Below are 25413 nucleotides of genomic sequence, written 5' to 3'. Positions count from 1 at the left end.
TACATGTGAAGGCAAAGCACAGACAAGTCCGCAGGAGCATTAATGGTAAAACATCGCAAAAATTCAGTTTAGGTGTCACAAATTCACCTTAAACTTGTCCACTTGAAGGTTGAACACTGTGTCCTTCCATCATCCCTAAAAATGGCTTTGGGATCCCACCTTAGTCGCCAAAATGTAATATATGTGGGTATAACAAATGAAGGACAGAGACACGATGAGTTGCTAGTCCATGTGCTTGCTTTACTAGGCCAGAGCAAACTGAGCATGCTCATAATAAACCATGCGACAAACCATGTAATAATACATTACACTACAAACAGTGATCAGACGAAATATTCCTGCAGATGTTTACACTGTCACTCCCCACAGTATCCAGAGGAAATCCTCCTGCTGATGTTTACATTGTCACTCCCCACAGTGTCCAGAGGGAATCCTCCTGCTGATGTTTACACTGTCACTGCACACATTGTCCAGAGGAAATCCTCCTCCTGATGTTTACACTGTCACTGTACACAGTGTCCAGAGGAAAACTTCCTGCTGTTGTTTACACTGTCACTGTACACAGTGTCCAGAAGGAATCCTCCTGCTGATGTTTACACTGTCACTCCCCACAGTGTCCAGGGGAAATTCTCCTGCTGATGTTTACACTGTCACTGTACACAGTGTCCAGAGGAAATTCTCCTGCTGATGTTTACACTGTCACTGTACACAGTGTCCAGAGAAAATCCTCCTGCTGATGTTTACACTGTGACTGCTCACAGCGATTGTGGGAAATCTTTGTGCTGATGCTTACAATGTCATTATGCACAGTGACCATTGGAAATCTTCCTGCTGCTGATTACACTGTAATGACACCGTGTCGGGAGTGGAGAAAGCGGCGGTACCAGGCTCACCAATCTCGCAGACCGGCGGCAGCATTCCAGAGCCACGTCACGATTCAAAAAGTGACGCGGGCAAGAGGAAGCAGCTGATTGGGTGAGTATGGCCAGGTGAGTATTTATACTACTCTATAGTTTGACAGTTAAGGTTAATAGTTTATAAAGTTTAGAAGGTCTTAATTTTGTGGTTATAGTTTCTAAGGTCTCTGTTGTGTAGTGGGGAGTGCTCGTAAACAAGGGCCCTTGAGTATATCATTTAATTGTAGTGTAATTAGTGGTATTGATTTGATTTAATTTAATTTAAATTAATTAAAGAGTAAGTCATGGCAGCACAGCTCGGTCCCGTGGCATGCTCCTCCTGCACTATGTGGGAAATCAGGGATACTTCCTGTGTCCCTGATGACCATGTGTGCAGGAAGTGTATCCAGTTGCAGCTACTGGCAGACCGCATTGCAGCGCTGGAGCTGCGAATGGATACATACTGGAGCATTCGCGATGCTGAGGACATCATGGATAGCACGTTTAATGAGTTGGTCACACCGCAGGTAAAGGCTGCATAGGCAGGAAGGGAATGGATGACCGCCAGGCAGAGTAGTAGGCACAGGCAGGTAGTGCAGGGGTCCCCTGTGGCCATCCCCCTCTCAAACAGATATACCACTTTGGATATTGTTGAGGGAGATGGCTTATTGGGGAAAGTCAGCAGCAGCCAACTCCCTGGTAGCATGGGTGGTTCTGCTGCACAGGACGGGAGGAAAAAGAGCGGGAGAGCTATAGTAATAGGGGATTTTATTGTAAGGGGAATAGATAGGTGTTACTACGGCCGCAAATGAGACTCCAGGATGGTATGTTCCCTCCCTGGTGCAAGAGTCAAGGATGTCTCGGAGTGGCTGCAGGGCATTCTGGAGGGGGAGGGTGAACAGCCAGTTGTCGTGGTGCATATAGGTACCAAAGATATAGGTAAAAAATGTCATGAGGCCCTAAAAGCTGAATATAGGGAGTTAGGAGGTAAATTAAAAAATAGGTTCTCAAAGGTAGTAATCTCAGGATTGCAAGCAGTGCCACGTGCTAGTCAGAGTAGAAATAGAAAGATATTTCAGATGAATATGTGGCTAGAGGAATGATGCAAGGGGGAGGGATTCAAATTCCTGAGACATTGGAGCCAGTTCTGGGGGAGGTGGGACCAGTACAAACTAGACGGTTTGCACCTGGGCAGGACCGGGACCGATGACCGAGGGGAAGTATTTGCTAGTGCTGTTGGGGAGGGTTTGAAGTAAAATGGCAGAGGGTTGGGAACCTGTGCAGGGAGACAGAGGAAAGGGAAGCAAGGATAGAAGCAAAAGACAGGAAGGAGAAAAGCAAAAGTGGAAGTCAGAGAAATCAAGGGTGTAAATCAAACAGGGCCACAGTAAACAATAATTCCAAAAGGTCTAAGAGTGTTAAAAAAACAAGCCTGAAGGCTTTGTGTCTTAATGTAAGGAGCATTCGTAATAAGGTGGATGAATTAGCTGCGCAAATAGATGTAAACGGATATGATATAATTGGGATTATGGAGACATGGCTCCAGGGTGACCAAGGCTGGGAATTCAACATCCAGGGGTATTCAATATTCAGGAAGGACAGGCAAAAATGAAAAGGAGGTGGGGTAGCATTGCTGGTTAAAGAGGAGATTAATACAATAGTAAGGAAGGATATTAGCTCTGATGATGTGGAATCTGTATTGGTAGAGCTGAGAAATACCAAGGGGCAGAAAACATTAGTGGGAGTTGTATACAGACCCCCAAACAGTAATGCTGAGGTTGGGGATGGCATTAAACAGGAAATTGGAGATGCGTGCAATAAGGGCACAGCAGTTATCATGGGTGACTTTAATCTACATATAGATTGGGCTAACCAAATTAGTAACAATACAGTGGAGGAGGAATTCCTAGAGTATATACGGGCTGGTTTACTGGACCAATATGTAGAGGAACCAACTAGAGATCAGGCCACCTTAGACTGGGTATTATGTAATGAGAAAGGATTAATTAGCAATCTTGTTGTGCGAGGCCCCTTGGGGAGGAGCGATCATAATATGATAGAATTCTTCATTAAGATGGAGAGTGAAGTATTTGACTCAGAGACCAGGGACCTGAATTTAAATAAAGGAAAGTACGATGGTATGAGGCGCAAGTTGGCTAGGATGGATTGGGGAATGTTACTTAAAGGGTTGACGGTGGATAGGCAATGGCAAACATTTAAAGATCGCATGGATGAACTACATAATTTCTTCATCCCTGTTTGGCATAAAAATAAAACAAAAAAGGTGACTCAACTGTGGCTATCAAGGGAAATTAGGGATAGCATAAGATCCAAGGAGAGGACATATAAATTGGCCAGAAAAAGCAGCAAACCTGAGGATTGGGAGCAGTTTAGGATTCAGCAAAGGAGGACAAAGGGATTAATTAAGAAGGGGGAAATAGAGTATGAGAGTAAGCTTGCAGAGAACATAAAAACTGACTGTAAAAGCTTCTATAGATATGTGAAGAGAAAAAGATTGGTGAAGTCAAGCGTAGGTCCCTTGCAGTCAGAATCAGGGGAAATTATAATGGGGAACAAAGAAATGGCAGACCAATTAAATACATACTTTGGTTCTGTCTTCACAAAGGAGGACACAAATAAACTCCCAGAGATGTCGGGGAACATAGGGTCTAATGAAAGGGAGGACCTGAATGAAATCAGTATTTGTAGGGAAATGGTGTTAGGGAAATTGATGGGATTGAAGGCCGATAAATCCCCAGGGCCTGATAATCTACATCCTAGGGTACTTAAGGAAGTGGCCCTAGAAATAGTAGATGCATTGCTGGTCATCTTCCAAAATTCTATGGACTCTGGAACAGTTCCCATGGATTGGAGGCTAGTTAATGTAACCCCACTATTGAAAAAAGGTGGTAGAGAGAAAACGGGGAATTATTGACCGGTAAGCCTGACATCGGTAGTGGGCAAAATACTGGAGTCCATTATAAAAGATGTAATAGCAGAGCACTTGGAAAACAGTGAGAGGATCGGACAAAGTCAACATGGATTTACAAAAGGTAAATCATGCTTGACTAATCTCCTGGAATATTTTGAGGATGTAACTGGTAGAATAGATAAGGGAGAACCAGTGGATGTGGTGTATTTGGACTTTCAGAAGGCTTTCGATAAGGTCCTGCATAAGAGATAAGCGTGCAAATGGGATTGGGGGTAAGGTACTGACTTGGATAGAGAACTGGTTGGCAGACAGGAAGCAAAGAGTTAGAATAAACGGGTCTTTTTCCGAGTGGCAGGCATTGACTAGTGGGGTACCGCAGGGATCAGTGCTAGGACCCCAGTTATTCACAATATATATTAATGATCTAGACAAGGGAACTAGATGTAATATCTCCAAGTTTGCAGACGACACAAAGCTGGGTGAGCGTGTGTGCTGTGAGGAGGATGCAGAGAAACTCCAGTGTGATTTGGACAGGTTGGGTGATTGGGCAGAAGCATGGCAGATGCAGTATAATGTGGATAAATGCGAGGTTATCCACTTTGGTGGCAAAAACAGGAAGGCAGATTATTATCTGGAAGGCAATAGAAAAGGGGAACTGCAACGAGACCTGGGTGTCCTTGTGCACAAGTCGCTGAAGGTAAGCATGCAGGTGCAGCAAATGGTATGTTGGCCTTCATAGCAAGAGGATTCGAGTACAGGAGCAAGGCTGTCTTGCTGCAGTTGTACAGAGCCTTGGTGAGACCACACCTTGAGTATTGTGTACAGTTTTGGTCGCCTTATCTGAGGAAGGATGTTCTTGCCTTGGAGGGAGTGCAGCGAAGATTCACCAGACTGATACGTGGGATGACAGGAATGACGCATGAAGAGAGATCGAGTCGATTAGGCTTATATTCGCTAGAGTTTAGAAGAATGAGAGCGGATCGCATTGAAACTTATAAAATTCTAACAGGACTAGACAGACTAGATGCAGGAAGGATGTTCCCGATGGCGGGGGAGTCCAGAACCAGTGGTCACAGTCTAAGGATAAGGGGTAAGCCATTTAGGACAGAGATGAGGAGGAATTTCTTCACCCAGAGAGTGGTGAACCTGTGGCGTTCTCTACCACAGAAGGTAGTTGAGGCCAATTCATTAAATATATTCAAGAAGGAGTTAGATATATTTCTTAAGGCTAAAGGGATCAAGGGATCTGGGGAGAAAGGAGGGACAGGGTACTGAATTTGGATGATCAGCCATGATCTCATTAAATGGCGGAACAGGCTCGAGGGGCCGAATGGCCTACTCCTGCTCCTATCTTCTATGTTTCTAATATTTCTATGACACACAGTGACCAGAGGAAAGCCTGCTGCTGGTTACAGTCACTTCACAGTGACCAGAGAAAATCTAGTCGCTGGTATTTACAATGTCACTAGAGAAAGCGACTGAAGGAAATCTTCCCCCAGCAGATTCACAGATAGTATGAAGCATGGCTGGGTTTTTATATTAGTGAAGGTGTCAGGTTCACTGATTGTAAGTAGCTGGTGTTGGGACTCAGTAAATCAAGACAGATGTGCATTTATAGAGCCACTTTCACCATCTCAAGACATCCCAAAGTGCTTCACAGCCAATGAAGTACAGTCACTGTTTTACAGTGGGAAACGGCAACCAGTTTGGCACAGCAAGATCCCCCATACAGTAATGAAATAATGACCAGATAATGTTTTAGTGTTGTTGGTTGAGGGATAAATATTGGCCAGGACACTGGGGAGAACTGCCCTGCTAGTCTTAGAATATTGCCCAGGGATCTTTTATATCCACCTGAGAGGGCAGACGGGGCCTCGGTTTAATGTTTCATCCGCAAGGCGGCACCTCCAACAGTGCAGCACTCCCTCAGTACTGCACTGGAGTCTCTGGAGTGGGACTTGTCTCCGAATCAGAAAATTGAGGGTTCAAGACTGCTACCAGCTGAGCCACAGTTGACACTGACTCAGTGGATGAGATAGTTCCACCAGGCCTGTTTTTTAAATTGCCACTGAATTTAAGGTTTACCCAGTATTACACTGGCTGTTTTAAATTTTGTAATAGTTTTACAGTGTGAAGTAGAATTCCCACTCCCAGGCCAGTCTGATTGGCTAGGAAGTGTGATTGACATGTTAAGTGTAGGTTGGTTGTAAATATAGTGTAGCAGTTGATTGGCTGCTAGTGATGTCAGTCACAAAGAGTATACCAAGCGTTCCTGTAATTTTCTCCTCCTCCGTTCTGCGGCCTGTGCAGTATCTGACAGCATCTGCAAACAAAGTGAGAAGGGTGTAGACTGTGAGGGAAAGAACTGGGTTTGTACTGACTTTATACGGTAAAATACTCATTAATGTGCAGAGCAGTCTGATTATGCAAGTGAGGAAATTAGTAAAAATGCCCTTTGTGCTGTGTGAGAGGATCCAGCTGAGAGGCCTGTTTACTCCCTGCTTTGTGCTGAACTGTTTGGCTGGGACTGAGTGTTGGATATTGAATGTGTTTATTGGAAGCTGGGATTTGGACACAGCATTTCCCTCCTGATTTACAGGCTGAGTTTTTGTTGAGGGGTCATTGCTGAAAATGAGACGGTGAGGTGTGATTATCTGGGAGGTGCAGAGTGTCTGAGGATTCTTACAGATTTCCTGCCTGTGATGAGAATCCATTTTCAGCGAGAGACGTCTCTCTGTGAGGAGTCCTGCTGTACAGGGCAGTCTGATGCTGTCTAGTTTCTTGTAAATAAATTTGTGTAAGTACCAGGGCAAGCCTGATATAGTTGTAAGATTAAGATTGGTATTGGCTCCTTTAATTTTGCCATGGCACATGCAGGGTTAAAATGAGCTTCACTCCCAGGAAAACTATATTGAACCAAAAACATAAATGGCTGGTAATACAGCAGGTCAGTCAGCATCTACCAAGCGAACAGCCATATTTTTTGTGTCTGATTGGCAACGTTTGCAGAATTTTTTATTAACTTGTTACAAAGTTTGTCCAGGGGAGGGGCAGTTTGTTCAATGCTGTGTGAGTTGTTCAAATGTGTTTGATTGCTAGCCCTTTTTGAATGAGCAGTTATTTAAGCCCGGATTGTAACTCCCGGCAGGAGTCTTGCAGGCGGGGGGCTGAGGTGAACTGAAGTGAGACCTGGGGATTCTTACAGATTTCCTGCCTGTGATGAGAATCCATTTTCAGTGAGAGACGTCTCTCTGTGAGGAGTCCTGCTGTACAAGGGAGGCTGATGCAGTCTAGTTTCTTATAATCTAAAGAGTGTTTAAGAACCAGGGCAAGCCTGGGCCTAGTCTTCTGACATTGATTTTAGCTTGGGATTGGTCTCTTTACCAGTTAACACCAGCTTCACTCCAAGGAGACTGTGACAGCTTAGCTTGGTATGTTGAATAAACAGAAAAACTGGAAGCAGCTGTGGAAAGAACCAACATTTGATGTTTCAGTTTTTCATTTAAGATTTGCAGAATTTTACTTTTGATTAACTTGTTGGGGTAGAAATTCGACTTGGAAGGTAGTGCAAAACAGGCGGTATCGCCTGTTCTACCCCCCGCCCGATATTCAATTGCATTGACTGCAATTTCTACCCCAAGCTATGCCGTTGATTTTTTTTCCCCCCAAGGAATGTGTGTTTGGTTAGTAGCCTTTTTTAAAAATTGAGCAGCCAGTTACTTAAATTCTACTTGTTCCTTCTCTGAGCCTGTCTTTTTCTTCAAATCAGAGACTGTGCCAGTAGTCTTTGAAGAGAGTTTGAGCGACCTTAGAGCATTCGTCAGGCCAGATAGCTTCCATAAATAGTGAGAAAAATAAAAGGACCACTCTGTAAAGAAATTATTGATCTTTCATTTTAGCACAGGATAAGGGAACTATTCATTATTTTTACTATACAATTGATATAGTTTACTTATTCTGTTACTGTTTAATAAATTTACTTAGCAGTTAAAACCTGAAACCAAGTCCAGTGTACTGTTATTCTGCCAACATAACAATGAAGAGTAGGAGGGTTCTGTGAAGGCACAGGATAGGACTAGACGCTAAAATAATCTGACAAATGTTCTGTTCATTAATACAAAAGCAAAATACTGTGGATACTGGAAATCGGAAATAAAAGCCGAAAATGTTGGAAATACTCAGCAGGTCAGGCAACACCTGTGGAGAGAGAAACAGTGTTAACGTTTCAGGTCAATGACCTGACAAATGGTCATCGAGCTGAAACATTAAATCTGTTTCTCTCTCCACAGGTGCTGCCTGACCTGCTGAGTTTTTCCAGCATTTTCTGGTTTTATTTCCCTGTTCATTACACTGTGCATGTTATGAATTGTACCCGGATATCAGAGAAAGTGAAATTCCTGTCGGGGAGGGAGTATATCTGAAGCAGAGAACTAAAGATATTTTGATTTAAGAAAGGAATAAGAAACCCAAATACACGATTAACTTTTTAACACAGCAGGGGTATGGGGAAAGAGCAGGGGAGTGGGACTAATTGGATAGCTCTTTCAAAGAGTCGGCATAGGCACGATGGGCCGAATGGCCTCCTTTTTGTGCTGTAAGATTCTATACTTCTAACTGGCCAAAATATTGCTTGGGATTGAACGATGTGTGGGGAAACCAGTGCCCACACTCAGTAGGGCCGAGTAATGGCCAGAGAAGCTGGAATGGGATTGAGTAACAGGGCTGGGAAGTTAGGACCCTTATTCAGTACGACATGAGATATGGGTATGTGAAAGTACTGATGGCTTCTTCCCATGTGGAACCTGATGCGTGTGATAATTACAGAGTTTTAAAGTGTGCAATTCTAGATTATTGTATTCACTTCAGAATGTTACCATTATAAACTTGAAATGTTAAGGAAAGAATGCAATGGTACATAGAAGGAATAAGCATTAGTCTTTCACTTCTTCTGCGCATGTTCAGCTGGGAGTAAAGGAACACTTACAGGAGAAAGAAGGGGTTGTGTATGGTATTATGGTACCTCCTATACGGAGGTACAGATGATGTTCCGTGGAGTGAGGGCAAGGTGATTGCAACTGAGAAATGTGTTTACTAAAGTGCTTTGTTGCAAAATATGCCTGCCTCTTGTTACTTTGGCTGACCTCTCCACATCAGTCGATTTCTTCCAGCATTAAGTAGCTTTGCAGGGGTTGTTGAAGATGACACACACCCCCCCCCCCCCCCCCCCCAACTTCCTTGGGCCTGGATCATGCCCTTCATGGGCTTCCTTCCTTAAGAATTTAAATTTGTGGGCTAAGTGTCCTGAAGCCTTAGACATGCCAGAGCTACATTGTTAAAGACACAAAACCCATGGCCCTTTCAGATACACTGGGCTAAATTTTCCTGGAGCAGTCAGGCGGAGTTTCAGGCATGTGGGGGGGGGGGGAAATCCTGAATTTGGGGGTCCCGACACCATCCCGCCCAAAACCCCACCCCACGCAAGTTTCAGGGGCGGTGGGTACCCACCCCGCACTGGGACCCGCCGAAACCGTTAACAGGCAGTTTTTAGCCTAATCCCTATTTTCAGGGGTTTCGTGTGGGATTCCCGACGGCTCCAAACCACGCCAGGTAGAGCAGGCGGGCCGTCGGGTTGAAGGAGTTGGAGGGGTCGCGATGTCGGTGCTCAGGTGAGTGATGGGTGCATGAGTGCAAAGGTAAGTGTGTTTGGTGTGTCTGAAGTGTGTAAAGAACTTTTACTTACCTGTTCTTACCTTAACAGCCTTTCTTCCTGTAGGTGTCGGGAGGCCAGCGCTCAGTCGACACTCAAAACTGAGCGGCTGCGATCTGTGAAAAGTGGCAGCCTTCAGCTTTGAGTGCTGCTGAGATTTCTAAATGAGTCTGCGCAGAAGGACTCATCTTAGAATTCAGACTGTCAGTGTTTCACAGCCTCAAACAGATGAAATTGCAGTCTGTGACATCACCTGTTGCCAGGTGGCCCTTGATTGACCTGCTGAGCCCGCTGGTCAATCAAGGGAAAATCGCGCGGATTGGCCGGACGTCGATGTGGGCGGGTCAGAAACCCGAAAGTTGAAGTCCCGCCTCCTTCCCGACAGCTTCGGGAAAATTCAGCCCTCTGACTTTTCTCCACCACCCACCCTGCTCTCCCCCCCCTCCCCCCCCAACCAACATGGGTGGACTTCCTCTGAAAGGTGCTAACTGCTCCAGGAGTGCACAATAAGTATGTAATGAAGGTGCCCCATGGAAATAGGGACTGGTTCTCAGTGTAGTTACACTGATAGATGGAAGTACAATTCCAATGCTATTTTGCTGGTAAATCCATCTCTGAGCAAAATCTAGCCCAAGGTGTTTCAAAATCTACAATAAGTTATATGTACCTGAATGCTCGAAGCATTAGAAATAACAGGGTAGAACTAGAGGTTGTTATGGCAGTTGGGAACTACAATGTTGCAGGAATATCAGAAACATGGCTAAACCCAGAGGATGGAAATGAGTATAACATTCAGGGAGGCTTCAAACAATCAAATAGAAAACTGGGAAAACACAAGCGGTCTAGACTCAGAGTTCGTAAATGTACTGCAGAGCTGCGTTGTTACCCTGGCTGTCGAGGAAGCCACAAGAGGCAGAGTTCATCTTAACTTGGTACTCGGAAATAACCCAGATACCATACAGGAAATGGAAGTCATAGTGCTTTGGAGGACAGCGATCACAGAATAATCAAGTTTAACATGATTTGAGATTCATTGATACCAAAAACTGAGAGCCAAGCATATAACTTTAAACGGGTTAAATTCTTGGAAAGGAGGGAACAACTAAAGCAAATGGAGTGGAAGAGAATGTCCAGCAGCACTTAAGTTGAGGACAAGTATAACATTTGTAAAGGAATAAAGGCGGGCATGCAGTATAAATACTTGGTTTAGACCAAACAAATGGGATCTTAAATGGATTAATAAACAAATTAAAAGTGAAATAAGGAAAAAAATTGATTTATACAAATCCAACAGGGATAAGAGAAAGGGGAGGGGAGTTCCCCTGGGATGAATATAGAAACATGAGAAACAAACTAAAATGATGATCAGAGGAACAGAGATCTAGAAAAAGGCACAGCTGCAGAGGAAAATATAACAGTAAAATATTCTTTGCCTTCTTACTGTTGTAGAGTTGAGTCAAAAAGAGTTTAGAGGTGCCACCTTTTGGATAAGACGTTAAATCCAGTCAGTAGTGGGAACTACAATGTTGCAGGAATATCAGAAACATGGCTAAACCCAGAGGATGGAAATGAGTATAACATTCAGGGAGGCTTCAAACAATCAAATAGAAAACGCAAGTGGAAGTAAAACAAGATTCCATGGCACTATTTGAAGAGGAGCAGGGGAGTTTTCCCTGGTGGTCTGGCCAATATTTATCCCTCAATCAACATCTAAAAACAGATAATCTGGTCATTATCACATTGCTGTTCGTGGGAGCTTGTTGTGTGCAAATTGGCTGCCGCATTTCCGACATTACAACAGTGACTACATTGTAGTTCATTGGCTGTGAAGCGCTTTGAGACATACCGAGGTCGTGAAAGGTGCTATATAAATGCAAGTTCGTTCTTTTAAACTAATAAATACCCAGTGATAGATGCTATTTATCTTATAGATAGAAACAAAAGAGGAGTTTTGTGAGGCATTGACAATGATTATGATGGAATTACTGAAAACTGGAGAGATACCAGTAGATTGGAAACAGGCTAAGGGTGATGCCCTTATTCAATAATGTGATTAAATCAGTCACAATCAACTACAGACCTATTAGTCTTATTCAATTCCATGTAAAAGAATGGAATCAATGATCAGGATTAAACTTGATCATTATACCTATCATAATAGTCTTGTCAACAGCAGCCAGCATAGCTTCAGAAGGGGAAAGTTCCAGCCTGAGCCGAGTCCAGGAAGTTTTGGAAAATTATTACCAATGCATCCACAATCCCTACCGCCACTTCCCTCAAGACCCAAGGATGTAAGCCATCAGGTCCAGGTGATTTATCCGCCTTGAGTCCCATTATTTTACCGAGTACCAATTCCTTAGTGATTTTGATCGTGTTTAGCTCCTCCCCCCCTTTAGCCCCCGGTTTGTTCAGTGTTGGGATATTCTTAGTGTCTTCTGCTGTAAAGACTGATACGGTGGCATAGTGGTTAGCACTGTTGCCTCACAGCGCCAGGGACCCGGGTTCGAATCCGGCCTCGGGTGACTGTGTGGAGTTTGCACATTCTCCCCGTGTTTGCGTGGGTTTTCTCCGGGTGCTCCGGTTTCCTCCCACAGTCCAAAGATGTGCGGGTTAGGATGATTGGCTATGATAAATTGACCCTTAGTGCTAGGGGGATTAAATATGTGGGGTTACGGGGATAGGGTGGGATATGTGTTGGTGTAGGGGTTACGGGGATCAGGTGGGATATGTGTCGGTGCAGGCTCGATGGGCCGAAGTGGCCTCTATCTGCACTGTGGGGTTTCTGTGATCTGTGAAAATATTCATTCAGTGTTTTTGCCATCTCCATATTTCCCACCATTAATTTCCCGGTCTTATCCTCTAAGGGACCAACATTTACTTTAGCCACCCTTTTTCTTTTTATATAACTATAAAAACTCTTACTTTCTGTTTTTATATTTTTTGCTAATTTACTTTCATAATCTATCTTCCCTTAATCAATCTTTTTGTTATTTTTTGCTGTCTTTTAAAGTTTTCCCAATCCTCTATCCTCCCACTAGATTTGGCTACCTTATATGCCCTTGTTTTTAGTCGAATACTATCCTTAATTTCTTTACTTAGCTACGGATGGCTGTCTTCTTTTACACCCTTTTCTTCTCAGTGGAATATATATTTTTTGGAAGTTGTAAAATAACTCCTTAAATGTACACCACTGATCATGTATCATCTTACCCTTTAATCTATTTTCCCAATCCACTCTACTCAATTCCGCTCTCATACCTTCATAGTCTCCTTTATTCAAGCTTAGCAAGCTTGTTTGAGATCCAACCTTCTCACCCTCTAATTGAATATGGAATTCAACCATGTTATGGTCACTCATTCCAAGGGGATCCTTTACTAGGACATTTTTAATTAATCCTGTCTCGTTACACAGGACCAGATCTAAGGTTGCTTGCCCCCTGGTCGGTTCAGTTACATACTGCTCAAGAAACCCATCCCTAATACACTCAATGAACTCATCCTCAAGGCAGCCCTGCCCAATTTGATTTGTCCAATTAATATGATAGTTAAAATCCCCCATAATTATAGATGTTCCCTTATTACAAGCCTCAACTATTTCCTGATTGATACTCCGTCCAACAGCGTTGCCAAAGTTCGGAGGCCTATAGACTACGCCCACTAGTGTTTTTTTCCCCTTATTATTCCTTACCTCCACCCAAACTGTTTCATTGTCCTGATCTTTTGACCCAATATCATTTCTCTGTATTACAGTGATTCCTTCCTTTATTAACTTAGCCACCCCACCTCCCCTTCCTTCCTGCCTGTCCTTCCTGATCGTTAAATAACCTGGTATGTTTAATTCCCAGGCATTGTCACCCTGCAGCCATGTTTCTGTAATGGCCACAAGATCATACCCATATGTAGTTATTTGTGCCATTAACTCATCTATTTTGTTACGAATGCTACGTGCATTCAGATAGAGAACTTTCAAAGATGTTTTGTGACACTTAGTTCCTGCTTTTGCCCTTTTTATTACTTTACCTTTTACTCCATACCTTCTGCCCCTTCCTGACATGCTCTGGTTTTTAATTTCCCCACTGCTACCTAAGTCTATGACCTTCTCTGTTGTCATTTGTATTATTTGCTCTCTAGGAACCTCCCCCCCCCCCCCCCCCCCCCCACTAGTTAGTTTAAAGCCCTCTCTACAGCCCTAGCTATATGATCCACCAGGACTCTAGTCCCAGCACTGGCCAAGTGAAGCCCATCCCAACGGAACAGCTCCCTCCTGCCCCAGTACTGGTGCCAGTGTCCCAGGAAGCAAAAACCATTTCTCCCACACCAGTCTTTGAGCCACGCATTTAACTCTCTAATTTTATTTGTCCTAGCCAAATTCGCTCGTGGCTCAGGTAATAATCCAGAGATTATTACCCTTGTGGTTCTGCTTTTTAATTTGGCCCCTAGCTGCTCAAACTCCCTCAGCAGAACCTCCTTCCTTGTCCTATCTATGTCGTTGGTACCGACATGGACCACGACAACTGGATCCTCCCCCTCCCACTCCAAGTTTCTCTCCAGTCCAGAGGAGATGTCCTTAACCCTGGCACAAAATAAATGAACAAGCAAATAATTAGCAGGACCGTAACAATATTTTACATAGTTATCTAACTCTGCCAATTCCTCTTACTGTAGAAAGAAACAGTAGTTCACATTTCTACTGCTACAAGTTGTAGCTTGATTTCTTTTTTTATCTATTGCAGCTATCCTGAGGGAGGATCCAAGCTGATCAATTTAGGCACAAACAGGTTGTGTTATTTATGTGTCTGATTGGTAGCTCCTTTTTGAATTGAACAAATACTTACTTAAATTCATAAACGCTTGTTTGGGGGGAGCTTATTCGTCTGTAGTTTTCAAATCTTTAAGTTTGATGTACAGAACCTGGAACATCTGAAGAGAATTAAATAAGTGAGACAACTTCTGTAATTGGTGAGAAAAGGATTACAGAAGCAATAGATAAAAAAAGAAATCAAGCTACAAATTGTAGCAGTAGAGATGTGAACTACTGTTTCTTTCTACAGTAAGAGGAATTGGCAGAGTTAGATAACTATGTAAAATATTGTTATGGTCCTGCTATTTATTTGCTTGTTCATTTATTTTGTTCAATAATTTCCTGTGACACTTACAGCCTGAATGAAATAAGGTCTCATGCAGAGTTATGCTCCCACTTGTCAAAATCAAGGAGGATGTTGTGGAAGCATGGGCTGCAACCTTATCTAAAGCAATACAAATAACGATGATGATTATCTGCATATACCTGGATATCAGGACAGAGGAAGATGCTCTCAAGGACATAGCGAGCTAGGGCTCACCTATGAGAGTAGTCTTAAAATAGAGGAGTCAAAAATATCTATTCATTCAGATATATATAAAAGGAACAAAAAACTGACAGCAACTTATTTTCCTGATTTGCAAAATGGCTCATTGTCCACTTGCATTCTTAGAGAGCTCAAAAACAGCCTACCTCCCTTCCCACAGTGGCACCACTACTTAATTTAGACTCCATTCCAACACTAATTTTGGAGCATGTAAATAACTGCACTTTATACACTAATTGAGGCTATCTTGCCCTGTTATTTTCAGTAAGCTGCATTTTGTGATGACTCAGTCTGGGAGCTAAAGAGGTACATGAAGAGGGAGAGAGGAAAAAGTAATGGCATCCAGATGCAGGGTGAAGAAGGACAAGGACTAAGGGAGCACTGCCTGGTGTGGTACTGAATTATATTGAACAGATTCAGTTTCTCTCCATAACCTCTGCTGAGATAGTTGATCCAGTCAGGTTGGGCACTTCCACGGATCTCAGGGCTCCTGGCCGGGGAGTGGGGGGGGGGGGTGGGGGGTGGAACATAGGAACAGGAGCAGGCCATTCAGCCCTTCGAGCCTGTTCCGCCATTCAATGAGATCATGGCTGACCTGTAACCTAACTCCATATACCTGCCTTTGCCCCATACCCCTTAATACCTTTGGTTAACAGAAATCTATCAATCTCCGATTTTAAATTAACAATTGACCTAGTATCATCTGCAGTTTGTGGCAAAGAGTTCCAAACTTCTACCACTCTTTGCGTGTAGAAGTGTTTCCTAAAATCACTCCTGAAAGGCCTGGATCTAATTTTAAGCTATGTCCCCTAGTCCTAGATTCCCCAACCAGCAGAAATAGTTGCTCATTATCTACTCTATCAGTTCCCCTTAATACCTTGAAAACTTTGATCACATCACCCCTTAATCTTCAACCCTAGTTTGTAGAATCTCTCCTTGTACTGTAATTGAATCCTTGGAGTCCAGGTATCGTTCTAGTAAATCAAGGCTGCACTCCCTCCAAGGCCAGTATATCCTTCCTGAGGTGTGGTGCCCAGAACTGAACACAGTGCTCCAGGTGTGGTCTAGCCAGGGCTTTGTACAGCTGAAGCATGACTTCTTAAACCCCTTGTATTCTAATCCTCTAGAATAAAGGCTAGCACTCCATTAGCCTTTTTGATTATTTTTTGTATCTGTCCATTACATTTTAATGACCTATGTACAGGGACTCTTAAATCTTTTTGGACCTCTACTGCTTCTAACTGTTCACCATTTAGAAAGTACTCTGATCTATCCTTTTTTAGGTCTAATGTGGATGACCTCACATTTGCCTACATTGAAATCCATTTGCCACAGTTTTGCCCATTCACTTAATCTATTAATACCTCTTTGTAAAGTTATGCTTCCATCAACACTGCTTACAATGTTTTATCTTTGTATCGTCAGCAAACCTGGATATGTGGCTCTCTATCCTGTCATCGAAGTCGTTAATAAACACAGTGACTAATTGAGGCCCCAACACAGATCCCTAGGGGACGCCATGAGTCACATCCTGCCAATTAGAGGACCTGCCCATTATCCCTACTCTCTTTCCCCTGCCTCTCAGCCAAACTTCTAACCAGGTCAATAATTTGCCCTCAATTTCATGAACTTCAACTTCAGCTAACAGTCTCTTATGAGGGACTTTATTGACTGCCTTCTGGAAGTCCATATAAATAACATCAATGGACATTCCCCTGTCCATTACTTTAGTCACCTCTTCAAAAAATTATATCAGGTTCGTCAGGCATGGCCTGGCTTTCACAAATCAATGCTGGCTTTCTCTGATCAGCTGAAAATGTTAAAGGTGTTCAGCCATCCTATCCTTAATTATAGACTCTAGTAATGTCCTGTCAACAGATGTTAGGCTAACTGGTCTATAATTCCTTGGTTTCCCCCTCTCGCCTTTCTTAAATAGCGAAGTGGCATGTGCAATTTTCCAATCTAAAGGTTCCTGAATCGAGAGAACTTTGGAAGATCATAGTTAGGTCATTGGCAATGTTCTCACCAATTCCTTTAAACCCGGGGATGAAAACCATCTTGTCTTGGGAATTTGTCACTCTTTAGTGGCATTATTCTCTTCATTACTGTTAATTTGCTTACGTTAATTATGGTGAGTCCCTGTCCGTAATTCAAAATTAGCTTCCTTGGGGTGTCCAGCATACCATCCTCTTCCCCTACTGTAAAAAATGATGCAATGTAATTATTTGACATGTCTGCCATTTCCTTATTTTCATTTATAATATCACCATTACCAGTTTTTAAGGGGCCCACACTGCTCTTATCCACCCTCTTTTTTTCTAATATAAGTTTTTTGTGTTGATTTTGATAATCCTTGCAAGTTTCTTTTCATACTCCTTTTTGTAGCTCTTACGATCTGCTCTGTCACCCTTTGCTGTTCTTTTAACTCTCCCATTCACCAGGATCTGTTATATTTTTTACATTCTTGAATGCTTTTTCTTTTAGTTTTATGTTGCCCCTTACCTCTTTGGTTGTTTTTTGGCAAGTACAGCTCTTGTCCCTTAGGGGTATAAACTGGTTCTGTATCACATGAAATTCTTTTTTGAACAACCCCCACTGATCCTCTGACATTTTACCCATTAATAGATTTTCCCACTTTACTGTGTCTCATCCTGTTGAAGTCGGCCTTACCTAAATCTAGAACCTTAGCTGTTTCGCGTTTCTCCCTTTCACACACAACATTAAACTCAGTCATATTATGGTCGCTATTAGATAAATGTTCACGCACCATTAGGCTGTTAACTAGATCTGGCTCATTACTCAGTTTTAAATCTAATATGGCCTGCCCCCTTGTTGGTTAGAGGACATATTGTTGTAGAAAACTGTCCTGAACACACTCAAGAAATTCTCTACCTTTCTGACATGAGCTTGTCTGCTTATTCCAATCTACATGGAAGATAAAATCCCCCATTAAAACCACACTGCCTTTACTACATGCTTGTCTGATCTCTGCATTAATACATTCTGACACTTCATAGCTGCAACTAGGGAGCCTGTACACAACTCCACTACAGTCTTAAATCCTTTTCTATTTCTTAATTCTACCTATAAAGTCTCCACTACCTGCTTACCTCTCGTTATATCCTCTCTTATCATAGAAGTAATTTCATCCTTAATCACTAATGCTACTCCTCCCCCCTCTACCATTTTCCCTATCCTTCCTATAGATCTTATAACCTGGTATATTCAGTTCCCAGTCCTGACCATGTGCCTACCATATCATACCCTCTAAGTTGAATTTGCTCCAGCAATACATTCAATTTGTTTCTTATACCCTGTGTGTTTGTATAAAGAACGCTTATTTGGGCCACACACCCTAATCTGTCCTTCTGCTCTAATGTTGTTTTTCTCACACATTTCATATTTCTCACACCCGATTTAATGACTTTATATTTTTTATTTTTCCCTTTGCCTGTAGTACCTGCTGCACAATTTCTGACTAGTACTCTACTCTTCTTTTTTATTTGTTTTAGAATTATTTTTCCACGTGAGCCCTCGGGACGGGGTGGGGGTGGGGGCAAGAATTAGCCAGAACATCTGCTTCTGATTACAATCCGGTGATCCCCACTGGAAAGAGTGGGTGTCGAGTGAGGGCAACATAAACTTGGCTCTGATGGCCACACCCAGTTGTCCACAATCTATTGACACTCAGTGTGGAGCTGTCTCCAGGAGTCACCACCTTCAGCAGAGAGGGAAGAGAATTGGAGAAAAAACATGATTTTTCTTTTATTGTCTTACAGAAGGATCATACTGTATTAAACCATATCCTGCACAGAAAACAGGGAAGATAGACACCAGAGGTACATCCAGGTCATCACCCAAGGAATGGCTGCACAGTACAGCTATCTTCTGCAAATCCATTCAATCCAGAGAACTTCAATACATTGTCAGAACTAAAACTGATTAAGTGTCGAGCATCCCTTCAAAACAATGTTCCAAAAGCCGCGGCGGTTTGAGGTTGTTCGCACCAGGAGGTGAAGAAACCTTAAAAAGTACAGGGCTAGTAACAAATTGCCCAAGCAGTGACATTCACACAATTGGTAAAGCTCCTGAAGTACTGGCACATCCATAGAGGTGAGAAGCCATTCAGGTGTGTGAGAAAGGCTTCGGTCATTCAATTCTCGTGAACACTGGCACATCAAAACAGATGAAAGGCTGTTAAGCAGTGAGGGGTGTGAGAAGAGATTTGCACGTTGTCAGACTTCCTGATACACAGGTGCATGTACACAGGCAAGAAGGAATCCAGATGTGAGGATTTTAACAAAGTCTCAGTGCGGTGGTCACGTCTGTTGCAAAATAAGGGCAGCTACATGGGCGAGAAACCATACAAGTGTGATGTGTGTGGCTGGGCCTTTTCACAGGCATCGGGCCTCGTGGAACATCTGCGCATTCACACAGGGGAGAAGCCGTTCAAGTGTGAAGTGTGTGAGAAGTCCTTTGCACAAGCATCGACCCTCCTGCAACACTGGCGTATACATACGGGTGAGAAACCATTTAAGTGCAAGATTTGTGACAAAGCTTTCTTAAAGCAGTCGCAACTCGTGGAACATCAGCGCACTCACACAGGGGAGAAACCATTCAGGTGTGACGCTTGTGACAAAGCTTTTGTGACATCGTCACGCCTACTGGAACACCAGCGAACCCACACAGGTGAGAAACCATTCAGGTGTGAGGCTTGTGACAAAGCTTTCACACTTTTGTCATTACTTCTGAAACATCAGCGCACTCACACAACTGAGAAACCGTTCAAGTGCGAAAGTTGTAGCAAAGCTTTCATTAAGTCCTCGGGCCTCCTGGCACATAAGTGCATTCGGAAAGACGAAAAACCGCTCTGGTGTGCAATTTGCAAAAAAGCTTTCTGCAACTCATCATACCTCCGTGTTCACCAGCGCATCCATACAGGAGAAAGACCATACAAGTGTGAATTTTGCAACAAAAGTTTCATCCAGTCAACAAGTCTCCGACAACACCAGCGTATCCATACAGATGAGAGACCGTTCAGGTGTGCGGTTTGCAACAAAGATTTCTGCAACTCATCATATCTACGGGTACACCAGCGCGGCCATACAGATGAGAGACCGTTCAGGTGTGAGATTTGTGACAAAGATTTCTGCAGCTCAGCATACCTTGTGGTACACCAGCGCATTCACACAGGTGACAAGCCGTTCAGGTGTGAGATTTGTGACAAAGATTTCTGCAGCTCAGCATATCTACGGGTACACCAGCGCATTCACACAGGTGACAAACCGTTCAGGTGTAAGGTTTGTGACAAAGCTTTCTTCAGCTCCTCATACTTTCTGAAACACCAGTGCGTCCCCACATCTGATAAACTATTCAAGTGTGAGTTTTGCAATAAAGGTTTCACACAGTTGTTAGACCTCACTGAACACCACGCACCCACACAGGCGACAGACGCTTCCAGTGCAATAGCTGCCAGAACTGCTTCACCTACTCCTCCTCTCTAGAGATACACCAGTGCATCAACACGGAGTAGAAACCCTTCCAGTGCGACATCTGCCAGAACTGATTAACCGATTCCTTCTGTCTCACAAAGCACTGGCACATCCACACAGGCTAGAAGCCAATTCAAGTACTCAACCTGCGCAGAGCTTCAAAGAGTTGTCCCCACCCCCCTACAGAGATAAGCAGCAGTTCCAATGCAGCCCCTCACAAATTTCAGGAACATCGTCAACCTCTCTTGCTGTCCGTGCATCCACATGGGTGAGAAACGGTGGAGGTGCACCATTTTCAAGACAGCTGTTAAATAGTGTAACTAGTTCATCAACAGAGGCAAGAAGTGCAGAGTCTCCAGAGGCAAGAGTGTCTGTACAGTGAAAAATGCTAATGGCGTCCTTCCCAACATTAATCTAGCACTCTCAATCTATTGCCATGCTTCTCCATTACAAGGAAATGTCCTGTGTATAGACATGAAAGGAAGATGAGAAGGAGCTCGTAAGTTAAGGGAAAGAGAATGAAACACAGGAAAAGACAAATACAGAGAAAAACCCTACAGAAATTGAAATAGAACGGTTGTGAGGAGATGGCTCAGTGGTCTCAATGACCTTTGCTTGTCTCATCCTACAATCCCCAATTGCCCGAGCAGGGTTTACAAGCCTTCAGTAGCTCACTTGTCATGATGGGATAAGAGGATCGTACAGCTTGGAGTAGGGCAAGAGCTGTAAGAGTATGTCCAATGTGACATGTCACCACCCAGCCCACTGCAGATAAAGCTTTGAACCCAGCAGAGACACGTAGGCAGTTCGTGTCATTAAATAGGAGAGATATTACATTAAAGAGGTGCTAACTGTGTGTAAAAACATTCTTGCAGCTCCTACCACCACAGGTTTGGGATTTCTTTTTCCAATGTTGTCCCAAAATTTTCCTACGCACCCGCCATCCCCCCAACTCTGGTTTGGTCCCATGGCTCCAGCACCTTGCCCACTTCTTTGGATTTGTACTTCTTTGTTTTATTTCCAAGTTTCTCACTGGGATATCTTCTCTGCTTTCCTCCCTCTGCCTCTGCACCAAGCGACGAATCATTCTTGGTGATTTCAACCTCCATCTCCACTCTTCTTGCTCTCTCTCCTCTGAGTTCACTGCCCTCCTTTCCTCCCTAAATCTCTCCCTCCATGTAAACTCTCCTACCCATATGCACGGCCACCCCCTTGATCTTGCCATCTCGCGTGACCTAGCTACTCCCATTGTAACTTTCACTGATAAAGCAATCTCTGATCATTGTATCACTCTCCACCCATATTCCCCTTCCCTCCACCCCTCCCAACCCCATTTTTTTCTGTGCCCTGGAAAAAGTCTCCCTCAAGTCACTTTTCACTACACTTTCAAATTCCAACTATCTAGACTTTGGTCCACAATTCATCATGACATTTCTGCATCAACCAATCTGCTAAATCACACCCTCTCCAACACCTTTGATGCCCTTGTCCCCATTAAAACCATTACCCTTTCTCTTACCCTAGTTCAACTCCAGAGACTTGAGCACAGACATCTAGGCTGGCACTCCAGTACAGTACTGAAGGAGTGCTGCACTGTCGGAGGTGTGGTCTTTCAGATGAGACGTTAAACTGAGGCCCTGTCTGCCTTTTCAGGTGGACGTAAAAGATCCGATGGCACTATTTCAAAGAATAGCCGGGGAGTTATCCGCAGTGTCCTGGCCAATATTTATCCCTCAACATCACTAAAAAAAAAAGTATACCTCTCACCTCTGCTCCCTTAAGCCCAAGGGACGCAGATTTGAACATCTTTGGCAGACAACTGGTTTAACTAGCCATCGCCAGATCTGGCTGGACCACATAAAGCATTATCGGGTCCTGCTCTCCATTGCTAAACCTGCTCATTATTCAAAGATCATCCAGGAATGCAAAGATAACCCCCGGCTTCTCTTCACCATAAACCTCTATCCTGTGTCTCCTCCGCCCTCACCTCCAACAAGTGCGAGGAGCTCATGGACTTTTTTGTCACAAAGATCAAAACTATACATTCAGCTGCCTCTGCCGCTCCCTTCCCTTCCCCTAGCCCACTGAATGTTCCCCGCAGCCCTAGCCCTGAACTCACGTCTTTCTCTAGATTCTACCCCATCTTCTATCTTGCTTTCTCTGAGCGCACCTTGACCATGAGACCCACCCTCAATCCTATTCTGAACAAACTGTTGACCACCTAACTTCCCTTCCTGGGCCCCATGTTAGCTGATATTGTTAACAGTTCTCTCTCCTTTGGAACTGTCCCCCTCCCCATCACATCTGCTGTAATCACCCCCTCCTCAAAAAAAAAACACCCAAAAACACCCTTGACCCCTTTGTCCTTGGAAACTATTGCCCCATCCCCAACCTCCCTTTCCTTTCCAAAGTCCTTGAACGTGTTGTCGCCTCCCAAATCCCTGCCCATCTTTCCCGCAATTCCACGTTTGAATCTCTCCAAACAGGTTTCCGGTTCCGTCACATTATCAGAGTCAGGAATGACATTCTATGTGACTGACCCTGGTAAACTATCCCTCCTCATCCTTCTTGACCTATCTGCAGCTTGCGACACAGTTGACCACACCATCCTCCTCCCATGCCTCTCCTCTGTTGTCCAGCTGAGTGGAACTGCCCTTGCTGGGTTCCATTCTTATCTATCGAATCATAGCCAGAGAATCCCATGCAATGGCTTCTGTTCCCACTCATGCACCATTACCTCTGGAGTCCCCCAAGGATCTATTCTTGGCCCCCTTCTATTTTTCATCTACATGCTGCCCCTCAGCGATAATCATCCAAAAACACAACATCAGGTTCTACATGTACGCTGACGACGCTCAGCTCTATCTTACCACCACCTCTCAATCCCCTCCACTGTCTCTGATTTGTTACACTGCTTGTCTGACATCCAGTACTGGATGAGCAGAAATTTCCTCCAACTAAATAATGGGAAGGCTGAAGCCATTGTCTTTGGTCTCCGCCACAAACTCTAATCCCTGGTCACCGTTTCCATCCCCTGGCAACTGTCTGAAGCTGAGCCAGACCGTTCGCAACCTTAGTGTTCACAGAATCCCCGAAACCCCACAGTGCAGACAGAGGCCATTTCGGCCCATCAAGCCTGCACCGACACATATCCCACCCGATCCCCGTAACCCCTACACCAACACATATCTCACGCTATCCCCGTAACCCCACGTATTTAATCGCCCTAACACTAAGGGTCAATTTATCATAGCCAATCAACTTAACCCACACATCTTTGGACTGTGGGAGGAAACCGGAGCACCCGGAGGAAACCCACGCAAACACGGGGAGAATGTGCAAACTCCACACAGACAGTCACTCGAGGCCGGATTCGAACCCGGGTCCCTGGCGCTGTGAGGCAACAGTGCTAACCACTATGCCAACGTGCTGCCCTTGTGAAAAGAAATGTAATCACTGAGATCTACAGCGAGTTACTACCTCCACTGCTCATCTGTCTCCTCTTTTTAGCCGTGTAGAGATTCTGGTCAGACAACTAGGCAATATGTGCTACAGGAGGGTGAGCATTCCACAGCAAGAGCTTATAAAATTCCCCATACTCTGAGCAAAAGGTTTGTGGCAGAGAATTCCACAGTTTAACCGCCTGCCATGTAAAAAAAATGGTTGAAATTTACAAGGTTAGCAGCCTCTCGCCTTGAAGCTGATTGGTCCATAGGAACCATCTGATCACCAGATTTCTCTGGCCAGTGTTCATTGTGAATAATGTGGTTATGATGAATGTCAGCTCCGCCCTATCTCATGTCGTTAAGTATTTCCATGTTATACTCGTTCATATGAATTTGTAGCAGGACCACTGCATTGGAATTTTTATGTCGAGCTATGTCTGCTGTTTCCAGAAGATTTTATTTTGTCTTGATGTGAGGGTCTGCGTGAAGGCAGTCTGTGGTAAATGTCTGGAATGGACATTCAGGTTCAGACAGGGCATCTGCTTTCCTTTGCGGTATGTCATCGTTGTTTGACTATTACTTCAGACAATGCTTGCACGCTTGCTACTGTGTGAAAAGACAGAGCCATTGTCTGTAATGACTGACCTAGCAGGGTAGCCACCTGTAAAAATAGTTGTCTCACTCGTAACACCGATGACACAACATGTGTACTTTAATCAAGGAGAAGGATGTTCTTTAAAGAACCCAACCTTTCCTTCAAAGAAAATGAAGGTTCTATATGGGTACAGTCCCAGTTTCTTGAGTTCAGTTAGCCCCAACAGTACTTCACTGTAATGGCATGGAGATGAAACTCCTTGGAGCTGTAATACTCATGTTACAATTATCTACAATTCAGTTGGCATTCTGGAAAAGTACACGAAGAACATTGAAATGTTTGTTACTTTGGTTTGAGAAAATGGTTTAAAATGTTAGTGTACTACTGTATTGTTACTTATACCTGCTGATTTATTTACTGCTGTATAAATTTACATCTTGCAATAAATATAATTTTTAGCATTGGCCTAAGTTAATTGGACTGTCATCATGATGTTTCTCAGCCTATGGATACAGCCAAGAACATGTGCTGGGCATCCCACTGGTCTTCCATTGCAAAATAATTCAGCAAACTGCAATTGTTCCTACTGCACCAATGAATAGCCCGTTCTCTCCACTCGAAGTTTATCAGTTTCAGTTGGTAGGAAGTGTGGACCTGCCCTTGGAAAATGCCTTGCTGGCATAAACAGAGAGAGAGTTGGGGAAAGGTAGAATTATGACGGTAGTTAGGGTACCAGCTGCTAACCACATTTCATTGAGTTATATATGGGCTGGATTTTACCAGCCCTGAGGAGGCGGGTTCGGAGGCAGGACTGGTGGGAAAAATTGGGAGCGGGTCCCAACCTGCCTCCGAACCATCTTCCCCGGAGTCGGGTCCCCGACTCGCGCAGGGACCCGTCTCCTAGCGGCGGGAAGGGGATTAGAGCCAATTAACTGCCTGTTAACAGGCTGTTAAGAGACTTCACCATTCTACGCCTGCTGATGCGGGCTTCCCGACG

General features: G+C 43.9%; 1 pseudogene; it reads left to right on the top strand.

The window, feature by feature from the left end:
• The first annotated feature begins 6106 nt into the window (after positions 1-6106).
• LOC147095550 (uncharacterized) lies at positions 6107-24880 on the top strand (annotated as a pseudogene).
• The last annotated feature ends 533 nt before the right edge of the window (positions 24881-25413 follow it).

Source organism: Somniosus microcephalus, unplaced genomic scaffold (assembly GCF_052327205.1).
Source record: "Somniosus microcephalus isolate GS21.2 unplaced genomic scaffold, FLI_Smic_1.0 unresolved_chr1, whole genome shotgun sequence".
NCBI lineage: Eukaryota > Metazoa > Chordata > Chondrichthyes > Squaliformes > Somniosidae > Somniosus > Somniosus microcephalus.
This window is presented reverse-complemented; position numbering and strand designations above follow the sequence as displayed.